Source organism: Glycine soja, chromosome 14 (genome assembly GCF_004193775.1).
Source record: "Glycine soja cultivar W05 chromosome 14, ASM419377v2, whole genome shotgun sequence".
Lineage (NCBI taxonomy): Eukaryota > Viridiplantae > Streptophyta > Magnoliopsida > Fabales > Fabaceae > Glycine > Glycine soja.
In genome coordinates this window covers 28,624,251-28,637,638 of record NC_041015.1, presented here as the reverse complement: position 1 = coordinate 28,637,638, position 13,388 = coordinate 28,624,251, and the positions used below count along the sequence as shown (strand labels likewise).

General features: G+C 36.3%; 1 long non-coding RNA gene across 6 annotated transcripts; it reads left to right on the top strand.

Moving 5' to 3' along the window:
* The first annotated feature begins 727 nt into the window (after positions 1-727).
* On the top strand, positions 728-13,142 carry LOC114385502. 6 transcript variants are annotated; one of them, XR_003660885.1, is made up of 6 exons: positions 728-882; positions 10,742-11,069; positions 11,169-11,476; positions 11,561-11,779; positions 11,883-12,138; positions 12,219-13,142. It is a non-coding gene; the product is annotated as an uncharacterized LOC114385502 (long non-coding RNA). The 6 variants fall into 6 exon arrangements; XR_003660887.1 differs by lacking the exon at positions 10,742-11,069 and adding an exon at positions 5,763-5,835; XR_003660886.1 differs by lacking the exon at positions 728-882 and adding an exon at positions 10,347-10,649.
* Positions 13,143-13,388: the final 246 nt, after the last annotated feature.

The following is a 13,388-nucleotide window of genomic DNA, read 5'->3' as shown; positions in this document are numbered from 1 at the left end:
GAGATAAATATACTACTAGAGAAAAATTAAACCAACATTAACCCAATACTCTATTTTTCGTATCAATTTTTTGCTATTAATATTTTACTTGATTTAATAGTTGGATTTATTGGTATAAGTTATGTGTGTGTTCACTTGTGCGTGTGTTTTCTTTCGACTATCAGCTTTAATTTCTTTTATATTATATCTTTTTAACTCAAATTTCAATTACTTATATTTAAATTAATTATTTCCAATTTTTAATTTATTTCTCTCTAAAAATAAGTTAATTATATTTTAGGTTTAATTGTAAATTTGAATCCCATATTTATCTCAATCCACGAATTTGGTTCCCCTATAATTTAATTTACCAATTGAGTCTCACATTTTTTATAATTCCGTTATTCTAGTCTCCAACCCCGAAAATGAATATTCACTACTAGAATTTATAGAATTAACATTGCAAGGTTAACATCGATTTTTCAAAAAACCGATATTAAGAAGAGCACAGTGACATTTTTGTAAATAAGTTGAGTTAGTTAGCATCGTTTTTTCAATAATGGATGTTAACATCAAGTAGTTAACATCGTTTTTTGTTCAAAATCAAGGTTAATATTAAGTAGTTAATATTGGTTTTTCCAAAATCGAGGTTAACATCAAGTAGTTAACATCATTTTTTTAAAAATTGATGTTAACCTAAACTAGTTAACATCGTTTTTTTTTTTATAAAAAAATTGATGTACCCAATTCATTTTTGCCCTAAGCGCTCAGTCTTGCAAACCCTCTTTCTCCTTTGTCTTCCTCACCCTATCTCCTCCTCCGCACACTGTCGTCTCGCACCAAACCTGTAACTGCACTGCTGAACCTGCAAACGAGTTGGGGTTCGTTACTATCACGATTAAGGTACGTATTGCGTTGCTGATAGTTTTAGATTTGAGTGTGTTCTATTTATAAATAACTGAGTGTGGTGTGAGTGTGTTCTATTTATAAATAACTGATCTTGAATGCAAAATTTGTCAGCTATTACAAATTTATGAGGTCTGAGTGTGTTCTGTTTATAAAGTTACTTTGTTTGCCACTAATACTAGTCAGTAAAGTTGCCACTAATACTAGTCAATAAAATTCCTTTGTTTGCTAAGTAGTAAGCACACAGTGAGTGACTGGGTATGGTGGATTAATGAGTGTGGTGGCCCCTCTATTTATGAGCTTCTCATCTTAAAGCAGTCAGGTATTAGTGTCCACCCTAGAAAGTCCATTTGCATCAACGATGTCATTTGGCATCCCCTAAGTTGAGTTTGATTAAATGTAACTAGGATGGCTCAGGTCATGGATACCCGGTATAGTAAGTTGTGGTGGCAATAGGAACTGGTTTTTGTCATCGGCTCTGGGATTTGGGTTTCTTGTTGTTTTGATTTTCCTAACATATGTACTTGCTGCCAGATTATTTGGCTTGCAGAGGTTGGTGACACACACAAAATACCATTATTTGTATGAAGTCACTATGAACTAATAAAGAATGAGTGATAATATGATTTGTAAGATAAGGACGATAAACTTAACATATATGTAGTTTGTTGAATAACAGTAGTATAAAACTGTTATAAGTATATGGTCCATTTTCTCATATTATAAATAAAAAGAGATCTTTTAGTAATTTGTCAAAACAGAATTATATAGGTGGTCTACAATAATACAACCTCTCTTTGTGTGCCAAAATCTAAATTTCGACCGCACACATCAGTTACAGTCAAATGGCCTGATCCTATTCTTCTTTAACCATGCCAAATATTGTTGCACCAAATATAACATCCAAAGTCACGAACAATCTGCAAACTGCCAAAGGCTAAATGTCTCTCTATGGATCTTCTCCTACTAGGTAGGGCATAGCGTGCTAGGTGTGGATCCATTGATCTTTTAATGAATTTGTTATGGTTGTTTCTCATTGTCCATTAGCTTTTAATCAATGAGATTTGGGAAATGACATATTGTGTTTGGTCTCAAGTTTCCATATTAGTAAAATAGTATGAGACCGTGAAGAAGCAACTTATAGGAATATATAGAGCACGCAAATGTTAGGGACAATAGTAGCAATGTGTTGACAAAACATTTTGCCATGAAGACTTAGCAAGCATAAGTTGAGACATCACTTTTCTCTCATGTCTCTGTCTTTGTCTCTTATTTTTTTTTTATATACATACAGTAATATACAATAGATAGGAAACCTAATGAAGCATTAAATAAAATTTATCTATAAATAGATATAAGTTTGGTTATGGTGTTGTTGCCTTTGGGGTAGGAGGAGTTTTTGCTGCGGCTTTTGGTGTTGGTGAAATGGCCATGGTGGTGGAGGAAAGGAGTAGGAAGAGTGAGAAAGAGAAAAGAGTTGCATGCTTCATCTTCCAGTTTCCAAGTCAAGCCCTTTGGATGGCTTTGATGATTCTGGATTAATGTGAATGATTGGAATGCAAGGTTCTTGCAATTTGTGTTTGATGAGTGGCATGTATGAAAGAGACGGGTAATATAGAGGCCAAGGAAATGATAGGATGGTGAAATGTTATGGTTGTGAAATTTGTTAGTTGTGGAGTGTGAGGGTATATTGCATCTGTCATGCTGAACTAGGATCTTCTATCTAATTATTATTGGGATGAATGATGGGTACATATTGTGGTGAGAATGATAAACCTTTGCTCCTAATTCCTAAAAAATTCCCTCTGCCTAGCATGATGTACGGTACAGGTAATGCACCTCTGATTATTGTAGTGGTGAACGAGGTTTATTTAGTTGTTAATCATTCCATGAACCCTTTTCCTTACATCCTCTTTGTAGTTGCAGAGGTTCAATATCTAAGCCAGGAAAAAAAAATTATTAGTCATCTAAAATCTTCACAAATGTAACCTAATGGTGCCAAATAGCCACATGTTTACCTGCTCAGGAGCTCCTTTGCTAGATCGATGCCAATTTCCATCAGAATCAATGTAAGTTAGAGGAGTCCTCTTGTCCACAAGATTGAATGGAAGAAAGTGGACCTCCCTAATACCAGCTCGTGCCTGATCAGTTCATAGGAAAAGTGAATTTATTTATCACCATTCATCCCAAATCATAAAAGATAATCATGTTGGCATATTTACCTCCTTTGGATCAGCAAGCATACCAACAATTGCAACATCTATAACATCCTGATTCTCAGTCCTAGAAGCCCTTGCAGCAAGAAGGATAACATAGTCCTTTTCATCACCCTTGGAAAAAACCTCAATCAGGTTTTTGTCAACACTGAGCTTGTTTAAGGTGAGAGTTCTAATTTTGTCACTGCAGAGGACATCCATTCCTGCCATTTCCTCGATAGTCGTTATACATTTTGTAATTGCACCTTGCTGCGAAAGCCTGTGAAAACAAATAGCCATAGTGATAGACAGAACAGTTGGCATGGCAATTGGAATTCCTCCAATTAAGAGAACCAACAGATTGTTAATCCCATCTCTGTACTTGTGATATTGTATTGGGTACATTACTATGAGCTCAATGATTATTCCCACTGCGATGAAGCAAATACAAAAGTTACCAATTGTTGTAAGCACTTTCTGGAAGTGACCAACTTGGTTTGTGCTGTCCACCAGATGAGTAGCTTAGCCAAAAAAGGTGTGCACTCCTGTGGCAATCACCACTGCTTTTATCTCACCTTTTTTAACGGTTGATCCAGAAAACACTTCTTCAGAGAGATTCTTTGTTACTGGAAGAGACTCTCCAGTCAAAGAAGACTGATCAACACTTAAAGCATCACCCTCTAGAAGACGTGCATCAGCATGAATGATATCTCTCAGTTTGATGCTGATTATGTCTCTTGGGACCAAAATTGCAGCATCTTGTTCAGTCCATCTCCCAATCTCTAAGAACCTAAATTTTTTGTTGCACCAACAAACATCTAGGCTGTGCTTGATTTCTATTTTTAGAGACTAGTTTTAATTTTTCAAAACACAACTAAATAAGGTTACTCAAACAACTGACAGAGGGTGGTGCAAGACATAGAGTATAGAATTGAGGAAGAGATTGAACATTATGAAACAAAAGATGAGAAAACTGAAAACATCTCCCAACTGTTTCTATTCTTTGGTTTTTAAAAACACTTATTTTGAAAACAATTTGTAAAACTTAATAGAAGTTAATTGATGAGTAGCATGAACTTGACTTAGAAAAAGGTATTTAAAAACAAAAAGTGAGAAGGGAAACATAGATTATGAATTTTTTAACTGCACAACCAACAATTGTTTTTGAAATTGTTCCTTATACTGTTTTGTTTGGTTAACCTCCTTCATATCAACATCTGTTGAAGTACCTATAAGTTAAAGTATTAGCTTAGTTTATATGACAAAAATTCATTGTATTAGTAAGCTCATAAAATAAAACATTACCCATAACAAAATCTACTTTAATTGGTTTTGGCTTTGACATAAAATGTGGTCCCTGTATGCTAATGCCAAAATTTGCAAGTTTATGGTTGCAGAATCCTATGAGACACAATTAGGGTGATGAAGCTGGCAGAGCAACTATATTTCATTCTTGAAATCTTCCAATGCTTGAATGTCTTTAACATTAAATCGCTTTATTGCGACTGTATAATCAAAACCATCATCATGTTGAAGACAACCTTTACATAATTTGATAACAAATGCTCTAAGGTCAATTTGTCTCTTTGGATCAAAGTTGGTCGTTAACCATGATTGATTAACTGCTATAGTTACTTTTTTGTTGATCTCTGTATGTATAGAGAGATCCAATTTTCATATTCTGAATCAATAGTAGAAACTCAGGGACAGTCTGGGATTCTACTGGCTGAGCAATTGCTTCATGTCTAGGTGAGGCCTGCTCCCTGTTTGGTACATTAGTAGTCCTACTAGGTTGTGAAGTAGGATTATTTGGTTGGACCACTTGATCCTTTTGAGCAAACTGCACTCCAGCCCTCTGTAAAAAGTATAAACCCAATGTCACGACTTTGCTTTTAGTATTGGCATTCAAAGGGCATACAATGACTACCATTGGAAAACAATTATACTTCCCAACAACCATTTTTATTTTTCTTTTGGTAACAACTTGTATTGTGTACCAAGAGAGTAGGATAGTGATAGTTGTCTATAATTAGGTAACAAATAAAGAAAAGCCCAAGTGCAAGATGATCTAGCTACTCCAAGTCTAGGATAGCTGTCTATAATTGAGGATAGTGATATCAACATATATATAATCCAGGATAGCTGGCTATAATGATCTATAAGGTTTGTTAAACCAAAAGTAATAGCCATGGCCAACCACCCCCCAATGAAAACCCTCAAAGTGGACTTAACCCTGGGTGCTTTCCCTATAAAGGCCCCCAAAACAACATTATATTGGATGATAAGTAAAGTTAATGATAGGGACACATGTCTTTTCTCTAGTTTTGTCAAGGGATTAGCACATTCTGCCAAAAGATAAAAACCTAGACAAATTATCAATATTTTTCTAGTTATAATACTACTATACTACTAATGTATCAAAATTGCATCATTTTAGAAAAATTGATAGTCTAAATGTATGATAACAACAACTTAAAGCTACTAGTGTATCCTAACCCCAAAACCTTAAGGACTAAAAATCATGAGAAATACATTTACCTTAAGCAAGTTGCTTAGAAATACATTACCTAAATCCATTGGTGTTACATGATGATTTACCTACTTATTTTTCAAAGGAGCTGAACCAAAGCACTTGGCTTTCTTTGTTGCTCTTGGTGTTACATTGAAATATTTAAATTGTAGGCACTATTTATCTAGTTGTTTGCATCGTGATCACGACATTCGTTCTTGGACACTATACTGATCATCATCACAGGTACAAAAGTTTTTCATAAACTTTTGATGCTTAATTTTGTTATGATTGTTTTTTTTATGTTGTTGTATGTCATTAATGTAGTTTGCTTTAGATACAACTTTTGTTCATAATGAGTGAACCTTAGATTTCCGTTTGAGATTGAATACAATGATTATTGTGGACAATTTGCTTTAATCATTGTATTGAATCTTGAATTATCCGTTTGGACAATTTGGGGAAACTCATATTTTTATAGTAGATCCATGCGTTAAGGTTAACATTATTTTTTTTTAATTTGATGGAATTTCGGTACAATGCATTTCTAGTTGTTCTCTGAGTGCATACTTAATTATCGGGGAATCAAAGTCACCGATTTCATGTCGTGTACTTGGAGACCAATGAGAAATGCTGCCAAAATTTCATCAAATTTAACAAAATAAGATTAACCTTGACGCATGAATCTACCATAAAAAAATGTCTTCCTGAATGGGATAGGACCATACCTTAAATAAAAAAAGTGAGATTTCATGCATTAATGAGCTTCGGAGTATCACCTAGTTATTATTTAGATGGATCGAAGTTGGATGAATGAAAGCTGCTTGAACATTGCATATGAGGAAGGCGTCGAACAGTTCTTACAATTTGCTTCGGAACAAGTCGCCCGAATGAAAACGGGAAATTTTTTTGTCCTTGCATAAATTGTTTGAATGGGAGACGACAAAAAGTGGATGACATACGGGAGCATTTGCTGTGTGATGAAATTAAGAAGAATTATACGATGTGGATATCACATGGTGAATTGATAGACATGCAGAGTGAGTCCCAATCTAAACCATTTGATATAGAAATAGGAGATCGCTTGGAGGATATGATTTGTGACCTAGGACAAGAGTCTTTTCAGCAAGCACATGCCCCTATGTATGATACATTGCAAAATGATTCAAAGAAACCTTTGTATTCGGGGTGCAAGAATTTGTTGACGCTGTTGTCAATGATGTTAGGTCTGGTTAATGTGAAGGCCAAATATGGGTGGAGTGACAAAAGTTTTAGTTCGTTGCTTCAAGTAGTGCATGATATGCTTCCAGAGGAAAACACATTGCCTAAAAGTTACTATCAGGAGAAGAAGATACTGTGTCCGATGGGTATGGAGTATCAAAAGATTCATGCTTGCTCGAATTATTGCGTATTGTACAGAAATGAATTTGAAGAAATGCCAAAATGCCCTAGGTGTGGGGTATCACGGTACAAAGTCAAGGATGATGAGGAGTGTAGTAGTGATGGAAACTCAAATAAGGTGTTGTGGTATCTTTCGATCATTCCAAGGTTTAAGCGTCTATTTGCTAATGGAGATGATGCAAAAGACCTTACATGGCATGCAAATGGGAGAAACTGCGATAGAATGCTCCGTCATCCAGTTGATTCCTCCTAGTGGAAGAAGATAGATTGTTTGTATCCAGATTTTGGCTAAGAGGCAAGAAATCTTAGGCTTGGACTAGCCAATGATGGAATGAATCCATATGGCAGTTTAAGCACTCAACATAGTTTATGGCTAGTTCTGCTAGTAATCTAAAATTTGCCTCCTTGGTTGTTCATGAAGTGAAAATACATGTTGTTTTCTATGATGATATCGGGCCCAAAATAGTCAGGAAATGACATTGATGTCTATCTAAGTTCGTTGATTGAAGACTTGAGAAAGTTGTGGGACAAGGAGGTTTTAGTGTTTGATGGGTTTTGGAATGAGACTTTTCAATGCGTGCAATGCTTTTTTGTACCATTAATGACTTTCCAGCATACGGGAATTTGAGCGGTTACAGTGTTAAGGGCCATCGTGGATGCCCCATCTTTGAAGAAGACACGAGCTACATACAACTGAAACATGGTAGAAAATAGTGTACACTAGGCATCGACGTTTTCTAAAACCTCATCACCCTTACAGGCGATTGAAAAAAGCATTTAATGGAAGTCAAGAGCATGAAACTGTGTTGATATCGTTAATTGGTGACCAGGTCTTCCAGCGGGTTCAACACCTAAATGTGGTATTTGGAAAGACCTAAAAGAAGGAAAAAAAGTAAGACTTGTGTTAGTTGTCTTATAAGACTAACTTTTGTATAAAAAACATTTTCAAAAAATTATATAGTCCCCCAATTTATGGTTATTTTGTAAATAAATCTTGTTTTATGGTTAAAGTTGTCTCTAGAATATTTCCATTGAATTTAATGACGAAATATGTATAATTTCAAGTGAAAAAGAGGCCAATTCATGAAGTGCTAAAAGTGATAGTTGAGCTTAGCTCATCAGTGGGCTAAACACGCATCCACCGCTAAGCGCGACAGAAGAATCTGGAAGAGCATCAATATCAAGGCCACATGCTAAGCGCGAGATCAGTGTGCTAAGCACATTAGTTGTCTTCAGCCAGGCTCAACGCACGACTAGCGTTAAGCTCAAATCCACTTACTTGCGCTAAGCGCGAGGGTGGCACTAAGCGCAACGTCGCGAATTCAAAGCCTATTTATAGCCTGTCTTGTGCAGAATTAGGGTACACAATAGCCTGACACAAATTTTTACAACATTCCAAAGCACACCACAGTGCCTATTTCGGGAAAAGAGCTCTGGAGGCAGCAAAAGGAGCAACTTTTGCAGAGATACCTAGGTTTTGCAATCTCATTATTGTTAGGGATTTTTTTGTAATGGCTTGCTAAACACCCTTGTTGGGGATTTCTAAAGAACAAATGATGTAATTATTTTAATATCTAATTGATTGTGTTTCTTGTGTTCAATGCTTCTTTCAGTGCTTAAATTTTGTATGATCTTGGTCTGATCAACCATTTGTGTGCCTGGTTAGGTGATTTTAGCATTGAGAAATGTATTGCTGCCTTAGAACTTGAATGAAGCAGAATTGAAACTTAGTCTTACAAGAGAGATCTGCGGATTAAGTTTTGGTTTTAAATATGTTGTTACAATAATGTTGTTTGGTCTAAGTCTAGTTCAACAAGAGGGATCTGAGGACAAAGCTTAGACTAAATTAGTCTAAACTTTCATAAGCTATTTAAGTTGAGTCTAGTCCAACAAGAGGGATCTAAGGATGAAGCTTAGTTTAAGTAAGTCTAAACCTAGGAGGGCTGTCTAAATTAAGCCTAGTCCAACAAGAGGGATTTGAGGACGAAGCTTGTATTGATTCAGTCTAACTAGGGATCGAGGTTTAGTAATTTAGGATATAGCATAGAACACAAAAGCATGATTAATTAGAGAAATATCTTTATATACATCAGTTGGTTTGTTAGAAAGACCCAACATCTTTACCTACCGCTGTTAATTTTACTTACTTGCATTTTTACTGTTTTTAGCCTAGACTTAGTTTAATCCTGTTTTAAATCATCAATTATCAATGTTTCTTTCAACAATGCCTTATTTCCGAATTTAACCCTGTTTAAGACTAATTTCCTGAGTTCGATACTCGGATTCATCCGTTTTAATTTTAAATACTTGACGATCTGGTGCGCTTTCTGGCAAACTGGATTTCCCTTGAACATATTTGTATAAAGAAAAAGTGGACCAAAAAGTAATTGCAGGGGAAATCCAACAACTTGCATATGGAATAAGAGGTTGATTTTTTTAATCTTTCGTGCTTGTCTGATCTAGATATTAGACATTGTATTGATGTTATGCATGTGGAGAAAAATGTATGTGATAGTGTCATTGGGATGCTCCTTAACATTCAAGGTAAGACGAAAGATGGTTTGAATAATCATCAAAATCTAGTTGAGATGGGTATACGATCGCAAATGAATCCAAGGTCTAATGGTAAAAAAAATATACTTGCCTTCAGCTTGTCATACTTTGTCTAGAAAGGAGAAGATAAGTTTTTGTTAGTGTCTGCGCCGGGTCAAAGTCCCACAAGGATACTCTTCAAATATTAAGAGTCTTGTGCGGTTGAAGGATCTTAAGTTGGTAGGGTTAAAGTCTCACGATTGTCACGTCTTGATGCAACAATTGTTAGTCGTGGCCATACGAGACATTTTGCCTAACAAAGTCAGGTTAGCCATAACTTGGCTGTGCTTTTTCTTCAATGCCATATGGAGCAAAATCCTAGATCCTATGAAGTTAGATGAGCTGAAAAACAAGGCTGTTATTATATTGTGTCAGTTGGAGATGTATTTTCCTCCTGCTTTCTTTGACATCATGGTTCACTTAATTGTTCATTTGGTTAGAGAAATAAATTGTTGTGGTCCTGTTTATTTGCGGTGGATGTACCCGGTTGAGTGATACATGAAGATCTAAAAAGGGTATACCAAGAATCTACATCATTTAGAAGCATCTATTGTTGAAAGGTACATTGCAGAAGAAGCCATTGAATTTTGTTTAGAGTACACTGAAAAAGCTAAACCTGTTGGGCTTCCCAAGTCTCAGCATGACAAAAGAGTGAGAGGTAAGGGTTCAAGAGGACTGCATGTTATCACTCCAACTGTAGAAGATTTGCAACAAGCTCACTTGTATATGTTGAATAACAGTAATCAAGTTTTTCCATACATACTTCGCCATGAAGGTTTAGTGAAAGAAAGTAATCCAAAAATGTCGAAGAGCTGAGTCTTGAAAAAGCATAACAAGACTTTCCTAGATTGGTTTGAAGATACAATCTTTGCTGATGAGAATGCTTCTAAAACATTAAGAAAACTAGCAGATGGGCCTAAAAGAAATGTTATAACTTGGCAAGGATACGATATAAACAAGTTTTTTTTATACAAAAGCACAAGATGAGAAAAGTACAATGCAAAATAGCGGGGTCACCCTAAGGGCTAAATCTCAACACGTCGCCAGTGTACATGATAACAATCCCTGTGTAGCTTCCATCCCTTACTTTGGGTTCATTGAACAAATTTGGGAGCTTAACTATGTCAAATTTACTTTTTTTGTTTTCATATGTAAATAGGTTGATAACAACACCGGTGTGCGGATCGATGATGTAGGATTTATGTTGGTAGATCTAAAGAAACTCGCTTACCAGAATGACCCTTTCATCATGGCAGAACAAGCTAAACAAGTATTTTATGTTCAAGACCCTTGTGATGAAAGGTGGTCAGTGGTTCTACATGGGAAAACAATTGGTGTTAATGTTGAAGATGATGATTCATGCATTGATATTTACGTTAGTCCTTTGTCCACACAAATGTCGCGTAACATTGTTAGAGAAGAAGCTGACAATGTTCATACTAATTGTAATGATCATGATGAAGGAGAATTAATTAACATCGTCTAATGTAATTTTCTTATTATGAATTTGATTTCAGTCCATTCATTTACATAACTTATTTAGTTTTGTGATAATGTTAATTAACTAATGTTTTTTTCTTTACAAGCAAATGGCTACTCCACCCAGCTCTCGTCGTCGTCGTTGTCCTCCTCCTACTGGTGCAGCATCACAATCGCCGTCTACCTTGAAGCGGACAAGAAAAGCCACACAGCTAAGATCATTGGCGACTAGACTAGCTGGGACAGAGACACCGCTGGTCCATGTAGATCCTGCGACGGGAAGGCCAATGGTTCCCACAAAAAGAAGTTAAGAACATATTTGGGGATCGTCGCTCGTGATAAGGTCGATGTGACATACGAGAATTGGAAGCAAGTCCCTACTGCTCGGAAGGATTTGATATGGAAGGATATTCAGGTATTTTAGTTTTCATGTTGCATATTGTTTATTAGCATAAAATTTGAATTTAGTAACAATAAAACCTAATTTTTTGTTTGTCAGGTTGAATTTGATATCCCTGAAGCATCTGATGTAAGGACAAAAAAGAAAATACTTTAGACTATGAGAGAGCAGTGGAGACAATTTAAGTCTGATTTGACGTCCAAATGGGCATTTGTAGCCGACAAGGACAGTGTCGATGACATTATATGCGAAAAGTACAACATTAGCAAGGAGAAATGAGCCCAATTTTGTCAGAGTCGTAGAGACCCTTCGTGGGAGGTATCTGCTTTGTGATTTTCATTGTTTTCATCTTTAAATTCACTTATTATAATACATTGTAATCATGAGTTTCATTAATTTTGAATTTTTGCAAGATGTGCAGAAAAAGGCACAGGCCAGCCATAAGCAAAACACTGCTCCCCATGTGTTGTCTCGTGGGGGTTATGAATATTTAGAAAAGAAGCTGATGGATGAGAAGACAAAAAAAAAAAATATAGGAAGCTACTCAATCCGGAAGCACTAACACCATGATCTATCCTCCATCTCCCATCAGATGGCACGTCAAATGCAAGATGACCCGCACGAAGAAAATTGACCAGATGACGTATGAGGCAGCAAAGGAAATTGCTGACAAGATTGTAAGTCACTTTCAATTAATAATTGTAATTATTTATGTTTATTGTGTGATTGAGTGAACCAATAAATGTGTTCTTTACAGGATTCGTTGGAGGAGCAGGTGCCACAGGGTTGTTGTCCATGGACGTCAGAATGTTCTGACTGCTACCATTGGGCGACCAGAACACCCCAGTCGTGTGGGTGCTGCTAGAGCCGGTGTGACGATCAAGCAATACTTTGGACCGACTAGAGGAGTTGATCACAAAAAAAGTGACTCGATAACTAATGTTATCGTTAAGCTAGATGTAGTCCCAGTTTCAGTCGCAGATACAATCACAGGGACTTGCACTGCCTCCTGAGCCTGAGGTTGGTCCTTCAGCCGCTCGTGTCAGCACAAAGGAGAGTTGTATTGATCACTCAGGGAACGATCCAGACATGTGTGACTCAGACAAATGCGGGTTGTACATCGATGAAAATCCTCCTCGCCTGGTTGCCCTAGGAAGAGTTTATGAGGGATCCATAATCATTCACAACATCCCTTTGTTGCATGATCAAGTGAAGGTCGGTGTTGAGGAGGTTAGAGATGCAGATGCTCTTATTCCTGTACCCATTGAAGAGGTTAAGTTAGTGGGGTAGACACTTAACACCTTCCTTACTTGGCCAACACATCTGGTCAAGTGTTTATCAGAACAAGTATTTCAGTGTCACTAAATGCTTCATTTTTCAATTAAAATGTTCACTGTAATAAAATTATGTTGGATAAACAAGGAGTTGTTGGACCAATAAAACCTGCAGATTGGCCGGATCATGAGGTTGATGATCCCCTATATCTGATGACATTGACCATCCCACAAATTTTTCTGAAGCCATTGTAGGTTATGTGGGATGCTACCGTGTTCGGGGTGTTTAATGAATACTTTCCCTTGTACATAAAGTATGAAGATTTGTTTAAAATAGCACTGTTAGTCTATGAATACGACTAACTTTTGTGTATAAAACATATGTATATTGTATCAAACTTTCCCAATTTATGGTTGTTTTGTAATACTATAAGTATTTTTTGTTAAATATAGGTAATAGATAATTTATACTTTTATTTTGTGCGTTTAATAATCAATTTCTCTCAATTTGAGGTTAAATAGGCAACTTTGGCAAAGTGCTGTTTTTCACTCTTTCGCTAAGCCAAACTGTTGGCTTAGCGAGAATTCTTAAATTGAGTGAAGCATTGGAGAGATTCAGAGACTTATTGAGAAGAACTCCCACCCATGGATTC